Here is an 11439-nt window from a genome sequence, read left to right on the forward strand (position 1 = left end):
GAGCCCTGGGGCCATGGCCACGTGGAAGGAACCAGTCAAAGCCCTGTTTAAAGCTGTGGGGTTGATACTGTTTTAAAGAAAAATTATCCAAAATCTGGCAATAGGGAGAATGGATGTAGTCATCTTTAAAAAAAAAAAAATTATTTATTTGAGAGGCAGAAATACAGAGAGAGGCAGAGGCAGAGAAAGAGAGAAGTCTTCCAAACTCCCAAATGGCCACAATGGCCAGGCCGAAGCCAGGAGCCAGGAGCTTCCTCTGGGTCTCCCGCGTGCGTGGAGGGGCCCAAGGGCTTGAGCCATCTTCTTCTGTTTTCCCAGGTGCATTAGCAGGGAGTGGATTGGAAACGGAGCAGCAGGGACTCGAACCGCGCCCATACTGGATGCGGGCACTGCAGGTGACGGCTTTACCTGCTGTACCACAGCGCCGGCCCCTGTAGCCATCTTTTCCGTGCCGTGGTGAAGGGAGGTTAACCCTCCAGGATGCTGTGCTGCCGTTTAGTGTCGCTGTTCACTATTGATAAAGGGCTGAGGCTCTCTGAAGTCATTTTGTAGATTTGTGCCTGGCAGAGCTGCAGGTGTTATCGGGTCAAAGAGAAGATAACCTCAGAAAGTTAGAATGCATTGCCGTGTAGGGCATTAGCCATTTTTGATCTGGCCTGTCTTCTAACACTAACACTGTTTTCAAAAGGGCTATATAAACCCAGTTTCCCCAATTTTTTTTTTTTTTTTGACAGGCAGAGTGGACAGTGAGAGAGAGAGACAGAGAGAAAGGTCTTCCTTTTTGCCATTGGTTCACCCTCCAATGGCCGCCGCGCTGATCCGAAGCCAGGAGCCAGGTGCTTCCTCCTGGTCTCCCATGCAGGTGCAGGGCCCAAGCACTTGGGCCATCCTCCACTGCACTCCCGGGCCACAGCAGAGAGCTGGCCTGGAAGAGGAGCATCCGGGACAGAATCCGGAGCCCTGACCAGGACTAGAACCCCGTGTGCTGGCGCCACAGGCAGAGGGAGGATTAGCCTAGTGAGCCTCGGCGCTGGCCCCCAATAGCCTTTGATCAGCTTTCTTATCTTACCCATGTTCTCATTAACTGAGGTGAATACTTTGTGCCACACAGGCAGTCATTGTTTGTAAAAACAACTAGTCCACACACACACACAAACACACACACACACTTTGAAAGGCAGAGGGATGCAGGCATAGATCTTCCATATACTGGTTCACTCCCCCAGTTTCCAACAGGTAGGGCTGGGCCAGGCCGGAGCCAGAAACGGGAGACGTCGTGTGGGGCAGGGACCCAGGTACTTGGGCCATCATCGGCTGCCTTCCCAGGGTGTCTATTAGCAGGAAGCTGGAATTTGTATCGGAGGGCCGGGATACACGCAGCCCATCAACGTCTTGTGCTAACACATGGCCTGGGAGTCAGAGTGTTAACCCATGAGTGTTACCACTGGCGAGTTCGACAAGAGCAAGGATTTTTTTTTTTGCAAGGTTATAGAGAGACACATGCCTTCGTAGACTGATTCTGGTTCTATCAACTCAAACAGGTTCTTTGGAAGGCAGGTCAGCCGTTGTTAACTCTGAAACAATTCCCTCGTGTGGGACCCAGTCCTAGGGAAACGTTTCCCCATATGCACTCGGAGAAATGGACACGGACATCCATTTGCAGGAGTGGAACATTGGAAATAAATGTTCCTCCAGAGGAGGAGACATGCATTTGTGATGCACAGATACCCTTCAGCCACAGGCCAGAAGCAGCGGTGGAAGTGCGGGCACATCTCAGACACAAGCTGTGTCGGTGGAAGTGGCTGATGGGGATGGCATGTAAAAGGTGACACGCACACGTGGAAACAGTACATTTGAGGCTGGGCATCTGGGCACTTAATGTTTACCTGTGATGTGCAGTCATTAAGAAGCCGCTTAGGGGGCCGGCGCTGTGGCATTGTGGGTAAAGTCACAACCCATAGCGGCCGGCATCCCATAGGGCCTCCTACTTCCAATCCAGCTTCCCGCTAATGCACCTGGGAAAGCAGCAGGGGACGGCCAAGTCCTTGGGCCCCTGCACCCATGTGGGAGACCCAGAAGAAGCTCCTGGCTCCAGGCATCGGCCTGGCTCAGTCCATCTGGGGCATGAACCAGTGGATGAAAGATTCTCTCTCTCTCTCTCTCTCTCTCTCCTTCTCTCTCTCTCTCTCTCTCTCCTTCTCTCTCTCTCTCTCTCTCTCTCTCTCTCTGCCTCTCCTTCTCCCTCTCCTCCCCGCCCCACGCCTCTGCCTCTCTGGAACTCTTCATTTCAAATAAATAAACAAAGAAATCTTCACAAGAAGCTGCCTGGGATGCCTGCAGCCCCTATAGGAGTGTCTGGGTTTGAGTCCCGGCCCCACTTCTGATTCTGGCTTCCTGATGATGTGCGCTGGGGAAGGCAGCAGAGGATGGCTCAAGTCCTGGGATCCCTGCCATGCACGTGGGAGCCCCGGCTTCTGTCCCGGGCTCCTGGCTTCAGCCTGGCCCACGCCTGGCTCTTGCAAGCATTTGGGGGGTGAACCTGCAAGAGAAGATATCTGTTTGTCTCTGTCTCTCTGCCTTTCAAAAAAAAAAAAAGGTATCTTTGGAAAGATGCCTAGCGAACCCATAAAGGTACTTCTGGGGTGGTGAGTCGGTCAGTGAGAAGAGGTGTCAAGAGGCACTTACTGTTTACCTGTGATGTCCTTAATCCGTTTTGGAGTTAAGTGAGTGCGTCTTTACTTGCACGATGTGTTACGGGGCTCTGAGCATTCTGGCCGTGCTTGGCGCACTGATGGGAACAAGGACTCTGAATTTTCTCTTTGATTCACCTACTTCCTGCTGCTAACAGATCTGCCCAGCCACTACAGCGCCAACCCTATCATCCCAAACTGCTCACCTGAACTTTCGGGGCCTTGGTTTGCCTTTCCTTGCATTGGAAATGTAACAGTAGAATAAAAGCTGATCTCATGACTGCGGGGAGGACAAGTAAAACGGTGCACGATGGGGCAGTAAATGCGCTGTGAACACCTCCGAGGACCCGTGTTACATAAATGTTGGTCCCAGAGGCCCAGGAGCGAGTGGTTTCGGGTGGTAAGTCAAGCTGGTGAGCTGGTCCCGGGCCAGGGCCTGCATAATAGAATGTGACAGCGGAGAACAAAGCCGCCTCTGGGTCACCTGTCTGTTCCAGGCCCAGGGTAGAATTACACAGGTGTGTGCCAGGATGAGGCCTGGTGAGCTGAGAGCTCTGGAAACCAGATCCTTGGTTAATACGAGCAAATAGTGGGATTTCAGGAAATTCAAGGGCTTTACCTTGGAGGGGGGATGTCTGGGTGCCCTGTTTGCTTTTCAACTGTGGTTGTTTTGTTTGGGTTTCGATCTGTCTCCTTTGTAAAGTCCTCTCCTGGCTCAGAGTTGAAAGACAGCACCAGCGTGGAGTCATTCCTCCTGGTAGCTGTCCGCCACCCACCCTCTCTGGACATCCCGTCACACAATCGGGAGCCCGGTGCTGCTGGATTCTGAAAATTAAAATGCAAAATGGCCCACGGCCCAGAGCCAGAAGGTGAAGGGTGGCCTTGGCACCACAGGGGCCATTGTCTGTGACCCGGCAGTACCCCCACCCCACCCAGCTTCCCCTAGTGTCCTGGCAAAGCTGCAGCTAAAGGTGGTCTGGCCGCATCAGCACCCGTGCTTGTCCAGAGCATGACAGCCGTCTTGGGTGCTGCCTCACCAGTTGCCCGGGGCACCAGCAGGTCCTCCAGCGAGTGTCCTGCCAACCACACCTCTGGTCTGTTCTTCAAAGCAAGGGCAGGGACCTCCCGCTTGTCAACGTAGCTGGACCTCACAGCAGCTCCAGAAGATGGGGAGGGGAAGGGGATGGCTCCCGGGCAGGGAAGGAGGAGGGAGGCTCCGGTGAGGTCTGGACTGTCCTGAGCCATGGGCTGGCCCCGAACTGAGGGCCTCCAAGGCCGTGCTTGATCCGGGCCCTGCTGATGTACCAGTGTCACCTGACGCGTCTCCCACCCCGCACTGCTCCTGGACCCACCCGCTACCCCTGCTTCCCAGCCGGCCCTTCAGCTCCTAAAGCCCTAATGTACCTGTGACTCCTCTGGGGTCTCGTTAGAAGCAGATTCTGGGGGACCAGTGCTGTGGTGCAGTGGGTTAAGCCCCCACCTATAGTGCCAGCATCCATGTTGGGCACTGGTTCGAGTCCTGGCTTCTCCACTTCCGATCCAGCTCCCAGCTAATGCCCTGGAAAAGCAGCAGCAGATGACTCAAGAGCTTGGGCCCCTGCACCCACTTGGGAGGTTGAGAAACTCCTGGCTCCTGGCTTCAGATCAGCCCAGCTCTGGCTGTTGCAGCCATTTGCAAAGTGAATAAGTGGATGGAAGACCTCTCTCTCTTTGGCCCCACCCCGCCCCGTAACTCTGCCTTTCAAATATTTAAATAAATCTTTAAAAAAAAATGGAAAACTCAGGCCGGTGCCGTGGCTCAATAGGCTAATCCTCCACCTTGCAGCGCTGGCACACCAGGTTCTAGTCCCGGTTGGGGCGCCGGATTCTGTCCCGGTTGCCCCTCTTCCAGGCCAGTTCTCTTCTATGGCCCGGGAAGGCAGTGGAGGATGGCCCAAGTGCTTGGGCCCTGCACCCGCATGGGAGACCAGGAGAAGCACCTGGCTCCTGGCTTCGGATCAGCGAGATGCGCCAGCCGCAGCGGCCATTGGAGGGTGAACCAACGGCAAAAAGGAAGACTTTTCTCTCTGTCTCTCTCTCTCTCACTGTCCACTCTGCCTGTCAAAAAAAAACAAAACAAAACAAAACAAAACAAAAAAACAAAAAAAGGAAAACTCAGATGTTGAATCGACAGCTCTGGGCAGGGCCTGAGACTGCATTTTGAGCACCACCCAGGCCGCGATGTCCAGCTGCACCCCTGGTGAGTCACAAAGCGGACACTTCAACCTCGACACCTGCCTTGGTTCAGAACTGGAATGAAGCAGTCACCACGCCCTCCCGGCTGTAGTGTGACCCCCACAAGGACGGGGACTACCGCTCTCGCTGCCTCCGTGTTTGCATTCCCAATACTGAGCACAGGGCCTGGGGCGCGCTAAGTGCTCTCTAAACACCGCTTGGACGAGTGAGTGAGTGACAAGAGTGAGACTCAGTGAGCCACAGAGCCGTCGCCGTGTGGTCCCTCGTACCCAACAGTGGGGCATTTGGGGACATTTCACAGTGCGTCATCAAATACAGATTTTACTGGCAACCTGAACGCCAGACATCGAGTCATCTTAAAAGGAGACAGATCAAGAATGGGATTAGACATTGAGTTTTCTTACATACTTTCTATGCTTTCAGCTTTGATGCCATGAGGAAGAGGGCTGTCATACAACCTGCAAGTCACTTACGCACTCTCTGTAGGTTCTTTCCCGTACCAGCGGTCTGATCACGCCTCTCCCGTCGCTGCGGGTGTTGCATGAGCTCTGGGGCCACGGTGCCTCCCTCGTGCTCACACTGGCTCCCTTCCTTCACCTACAGATAATCACCAGGACTCAAGGTGAATGCGCAGTGAGTCTCTGGGTTCCTTCTCAGCCTTGCCCCGCTCCAGGAACTCCAAGCCCACTCCCGGCTGCTCCCGGCAGCCCCCTGCCACGCTGAGCTTGGTTTCGAGCGTCCCCTTCCCTGAGGATGGACTTTCCTGATTTCAGGCCTGAGCACCGGACTCCATTCCCCCTTAGCTGCTTGGGAAGTGTTGGCACCAGTTTTAGTCACCATCTGTGGATGCAGGGCCTCCTAGAGTCAATGACAACTCCAGGCCTGCTAAGGCCATCGGCGTGAGCCAGGGCACCAGCACATCCAAGGGCTGAAAGGGCTGCTGGAGGTTGACACTTTTCATAGACTGGAACCCCAGGAAGTGCTCCAGAAATAAACTTACAATAAATAAACCACCCAGGAGATTCTTCAGCAAACAGCCACCGATGGACAGAACTTGACGTGCGTATCTTCCCGTATCCACTGTTTTCCCTGATGGTGCAGATGCGTGGATGTAGTGCCTGCTTGAACCCGATATCTTGGTTTGAAGCTGAAGTTTTCCCCCCTTGTTAGCTCACTGAAACAGTCACTCAGCCTCCAGGCTGCCATGGGCAGAGCGCTGTGGTCCCCCGGAACTGAAGGGCTGGCCCTCGGTGTGGTGGTGGGACCTGGGTGGGGCGGGTTCCTAGGCCAGGTGTTGCCCTGGGAAGGAGCCGTGAGGCCCCAGGCCGCTCCGGCTTCCTGCCTCTCACACGTGCCCCTGCTGTCCCCTCAGGGTCCTCGACCGTGCCCTTGAATCCCCAGAAGTGTGAGCCACATAATCTTTTTTTAAAAAGTGTAATCCTCTTGCCTCATAGACTTTGTTATAGTAACAGGAAATGGATGAACACACAGAGCTGGGGAGATTGTTTGTGGAACAAACAAGAAAGCTTGAAGTTGAAATCTAGAATATTTAGGAATCAACACTGAGAGAGAGGGAGCAGTGCACGCCCATAATATCCGCCCTAGGACCATCTACTGCACTGTAAACAGTGGGTCTCTGCTCAGATGAAGTCAGAGATTGGCGTTACTACAGGGATCCTGCATTTCCTTGTATCCACAGTAGAAATGAAAGGCCCACGCCTGAGCTTCGTTCTTACTAGTTTTGAGCTAACCCAGGTCCTCATGCTTGAGCCAGCAATGGTGGCCCCACACAAGTAATACAACTTTCAAAGTTTAATGCACACAGAGGGATTGAGCGATGTACAGCAGAGGCATAGATACACAGACCCATGGGCACAGCTACGCCGTGTCTGATTCCACGAAAGATTAACGATGACTTACCAAAATGTATGCTCTGTAAAAATGCAGATATTAACATGAGGGAAGTGTGGCAGGCAGGAAGAGTAGAAGAAAACTAGTCCAGATAATGAGACCACGGAAGCCGATTCAGTTACTAACTGTGGATTACAGATGGCTCCCTGCACAGCCCCCTGTCTCAGAGCCAGCATCCGGTATCTTAGCCTGGTCTACAAGATGTCTACACGGCCTGCACCCATCACTCCACCACTGGCCCCTCCTCCTCCTCCTGTCGCTCTCCAGTCCACTCCTCAGTGATGCCCAGCAGGGCTCACACTCGGGTTCTTGTGTTGCCGTTGTGCCCACCGCAGCTCCGCCCTCGGGCCTCCCACACGGCCGCTCCCCGGTCCCTGCTTAACTCCACTGCTTTGTCACGGAGGTGGCCTTGCCCGCCTACACGAGCACGCACATGCCGGCCTGTCACGCCATCTCCTTCCGTTGTCTCCGTGCATTTTCGGCTGCTAACCTGGATCGACACTTTGTGAAGAATGGAGATTTGTTTGTCACAGTTCAGGAGACCGGGAAGTCCAAGTGCCACGGGGCAAAGGCTTCCCGCTGTGTGGAAGGCGTCCACCACGGGGGAGCAGGGGCAGCTCAGGTCTCTCTCCTTCTTCCTCTAAAGCCACCGATTCTCACACATGATGCTCTGGGGGACACATTCCAACATGTCTGGCACACATGTTCCCCTGCCTGGCGTGGAGGCCCTCTGAGAGCAGCAAGTGGCCAAGACTGCACTCTCGGGCCAGGCCACAGGGCAGGTGCTCTGCTTTGTCCTTCCAGGCCAGAGCCATGCACTTCTTACAAATACCAACGGGGGGCGGGTGTCTGGCACGGCAGTTACGTTGCGTATTGGAGTGTCTGTCTGGCTTGAGCCTGACCACTCTGCTTCGGATCCAGCTTCCTGCTGGTGTGCACCCCTGGAGGCAGCAGATGAGGGCTCAAGCAGTTGAGCCCTTGCCACTCCCCCGGGAGACCTGGATTGAGTTCTGGGCTCCTGGCTTCAACCTGGCCCAGTCCTGGCTATTTGGGGAGTGAACCAGCAGATGAAAGACCTCTTTCAGTCTCTCTGTCTCTTTGCCTTGCAAATAGAAATGAAAGTAAATTATTTTTTCTAAAAAGAAAAAAAAAGGACATGTTTTATGCAAAAATTCTTGTCTGAACCCACACCACAACATCTGAGGAGGATTTCAGCTCTCAGCGGTGTTGGGCAGGGGGAATCCACAGCTGACGCTTCCCTTAGGCTGCGAGTTGTTCTAATGCACGAACAATGGAACAACGAGACCTCAGTGTTGTCTGCCCTGAAGTCGGTCCACTGTGATTTGGGCTTGTGAGACTTACAAACTAACACTTACTAATTGCTCTGTGTCTGCACATATAGACCACCAGACTGATTTCTGGTGGTCCCGGCGTGGCAACTTTGTGTCACCATAGGCCTCCAAGTAACAGTGGAGGGCTACAAAGGACCACTCTGGTGTTAGAGCAATCTCTTAAGCCCTTTCTGACAACAGTTAGAATGACAGCAACTGTCAATCAAGCTACTCCTTGCATAAAAGATCATTTTTAGATCATTTGGAAAATTTAAGTACAAAGAGAATATTTGATAATAAAGAACATTTATGCATTTTCTTAAGCTCAATAAAGGCATTTTGTAATGGCAATGTCCATTTTTTTGGTTTCACATGCTTAAGCACAAAATAATTAAAAGATTCTAAGCTGGCTTCCAACTGGCTCAGCAAAAAAAGTCAATAAACAAATAGTAGGTAGGTAGACATGTTGAAGTAAGTAGAGCAAAATGTAAATTGTTAAATCCAAGCGAAGGGATTCAGGGTTTTATTGCACTCTTTTATTTTTTTTCAACTCTTCTCAATATTTGAAAACATTCACAGGGAAAATCTGGAGAGAGAATAAATCTTTTTAAAGATGTATTTACTTATCCGAAAGGTAGAGTTTCAGAAAGGGAGACAGACAGAGAGAGAGAGAGAGAGAGAGAGAGAGAGAGAGATGGCCACAACAGCCAGGACAGGGCCTGGTTGAGGACAGGAGCCAGGAGCTCCATCTGGGTCTCCCACACGGGTGCAGGGGCCCAAGCACTGGGGCCATTTAGCAGGGAGCTGGATGGGGAGTGGAGCACCCAAAATGGGATGCTAGCATGGCAGTGGCACCCCTGCCCCCACATTCCCTGCCCCCCACCCTGGGTGACGATAGGCTCTTTCCTCTCTTCCCAAACATCACTCTTGTTTCCTGGCCTCCTGTGGCCAGGAAGATCCTTTGGGGATTTTTTTTTTTTTTTTTGACAGGCAGAGTGGACAGTGAGAGAGAGAGAGACAGAGAGAGAGAGAGAAAGGTCTTCCTTTGCCATTGGTTCACCCTCCAATGGCCACTGCAGCCGGTGCGCTGCGGCAGGCGCACCGCGCTGATCCAAAGGCAGGAGTCAGGTGCTTCTCCTGGTCTCCCATGCAGGTGCAGGGCCCAAGAACCTGGGCCATCCTCCACTGTGCTCCCTGGCCACAGCAGAGAGCTGGCCTGGAAGAGGGGCAACCAGGACAGAATCCGGCGCCCCACCCGGGACTAGAACCTGGTGTGCCGGCGCCGCTAGGCGGAGGATTAGCCTATTGAGCCGCGGCGCCGGCCTCCTTTGGGGATCTTAAGAACCTGAGTCTGGGGTGAGAATCTCTGGTTTATTTCTCTTCGTATTCCTTACACACAATTCCAATTGTTCTTCAAGGTTAATGGGAGGGGTCAGGGAAAATTTACATCACGGTAGTGTTTGAAGACATCTTACTGCAAATCGAGAGGACTTTAGTCTTCCAGGTGATTCTCAGCCCGGAAGGAATAATCACACCCTGATTCCCTTCTGTGCGTCTAACGTCTCCTCTATCAGCAGGAGTTCTGAGACCCCTAGGAATGTCGAAAATCGTGAATAGTACGGAACCGGTATCTACCAGGTGTTTTCTTATCTGTGTGCTTTTTTCTTATTTTTGCACACCTACGATAATGTTTAATGAGTGAATTAGACACTGAAAGAGATTAGCAGCAGTAACTTAAAAGAAATCTCCGTAACTGTAATAAATTTGCCAGCGGCACGATTCTGTCCCTCCGGAGACACTGTTCAATAAGATAAGGGGCGCTTAAACAGGGGCACTGGGGCAGCGGGTGAGGCCGCCACCTGGGGTGCCAGCATCCCGTATTGGAGGGCCTGGGATCGAGTCCCACCTCCGCTCTCTACCCAGCTCCTGCTAAGGCAGTGGCAGCAGTGATGGCCCAGGCACTCGGGTCCCCGCCATCCACGTAGCAGACCTAGATTGAGTTCTAATCTCCTGGTTCTGGCCTGGCCCAGCCTCGGGGAGTGAACCAGTGGATGAAAGATCTCCCCCTCCCCCCACTCTGTTCCAAATAAAATAAAGAAATAAATAAGCATTGAGAAACCCACATGCGCGGCTATACCACAGCAGTCAATCCGATGACGTAGACTTTAGGTAGAGACTAAGGGGTAGGCAGTGTACACAGTGCAGATGCAAAGGACAAAGGGATGATTCACATCCCAGGTGGCACGGCGAGAGGTTTAATCTCTCGACTCAGAATGGCACAATGTCTAACCCCATGAGTTATTTCTGGAGCTTGCCATTGGATAGTTCTGGACCTGTGGTTGGGTCACTTAAAGGGTGGAAAGCAACACCTTAGATAAGGAGAAATGACTGCGTTTGCATTGTCACCCAGGTGTGCCCACTGCAGGGTTGGTCTTATTGGTGAAAGCTCGTTTTGCCCTTCTCTGCTTCTCTCTGCTTGGCCTGCATATTTATTTCCAAGACCAGGGAACTTCAAATAGTCGGGTGGAATGTGGAATTCAAAGATAAGTTTATTTTGGTACAAACGTTTTTTGAAATCCATGCATAAGAAGGACATTCAGGGGCTGGGGATGGCGTAGCAGCAGGTAAAGCCGCCACCTACAGGGCCAGCCTTCCATATGGGCACTGGTTCGAGACTCGGCTGCTCCACTTCTGATCCAGCTCTCTGCTATGGCCTGGGAAAGCAGTAGAAGATGGCCCAAGTCCTTGGGCCCCTGCCCCCACGTGGGAGACCTGGAGGAGGCTCCTGGCTCCTGGATTCGGATCGGTGAAGTTTCGGCCATTGCGGCCAATTGGGGAACAACAGCAGATGGAAGACCTCTCTCTCTCTCTCTCTCTCTCTCTCTCTCTCTCTCTGCCTCTCCTTCTCTCTCTGTGCAACTCTGACTTTCAAGTAAATACATCTTTGGGGAAAAAAAGGACATCCAAAAACTTCATGAAAATGAATATTATGAAATGACCACATGTAGACTTCAAACTGTTTTTGCAACAAAGTGAACCTGTCTTCCGATTCCATTTTTACACACGCAATTGGAAATGCTCTCCTGTTCCTCACCAGTGGAGTCAGATAAAGAGCGTTTGGTGAAGTGAAACAAAAACAAGCTCAGGACCATGGAACAATGCCGATGCCTTGGTTCCAAAAGTGACTTGTATGGAATTAAGTATGTTTGTACTGGTTAGTGTGATGAACTGTTCTTTTAAAAAAAAATTACTTGAAAGGCAGAGTTACAGAG

The sequence above is a fragment of the Lepus europaeus genome, chromosome 3 (assembly GCF_033115175.1).
Source record: "Lepus europaeus isolate LE1 chromosome 3, mLepTim1.pri, whole genome shotgun sequence".
Lineage (NCBI taxonomy): Eukaryota > Metazoa > Chordata > Mammalia > Lagomorpha > Leporidae > Lepus > Lepus europaeus.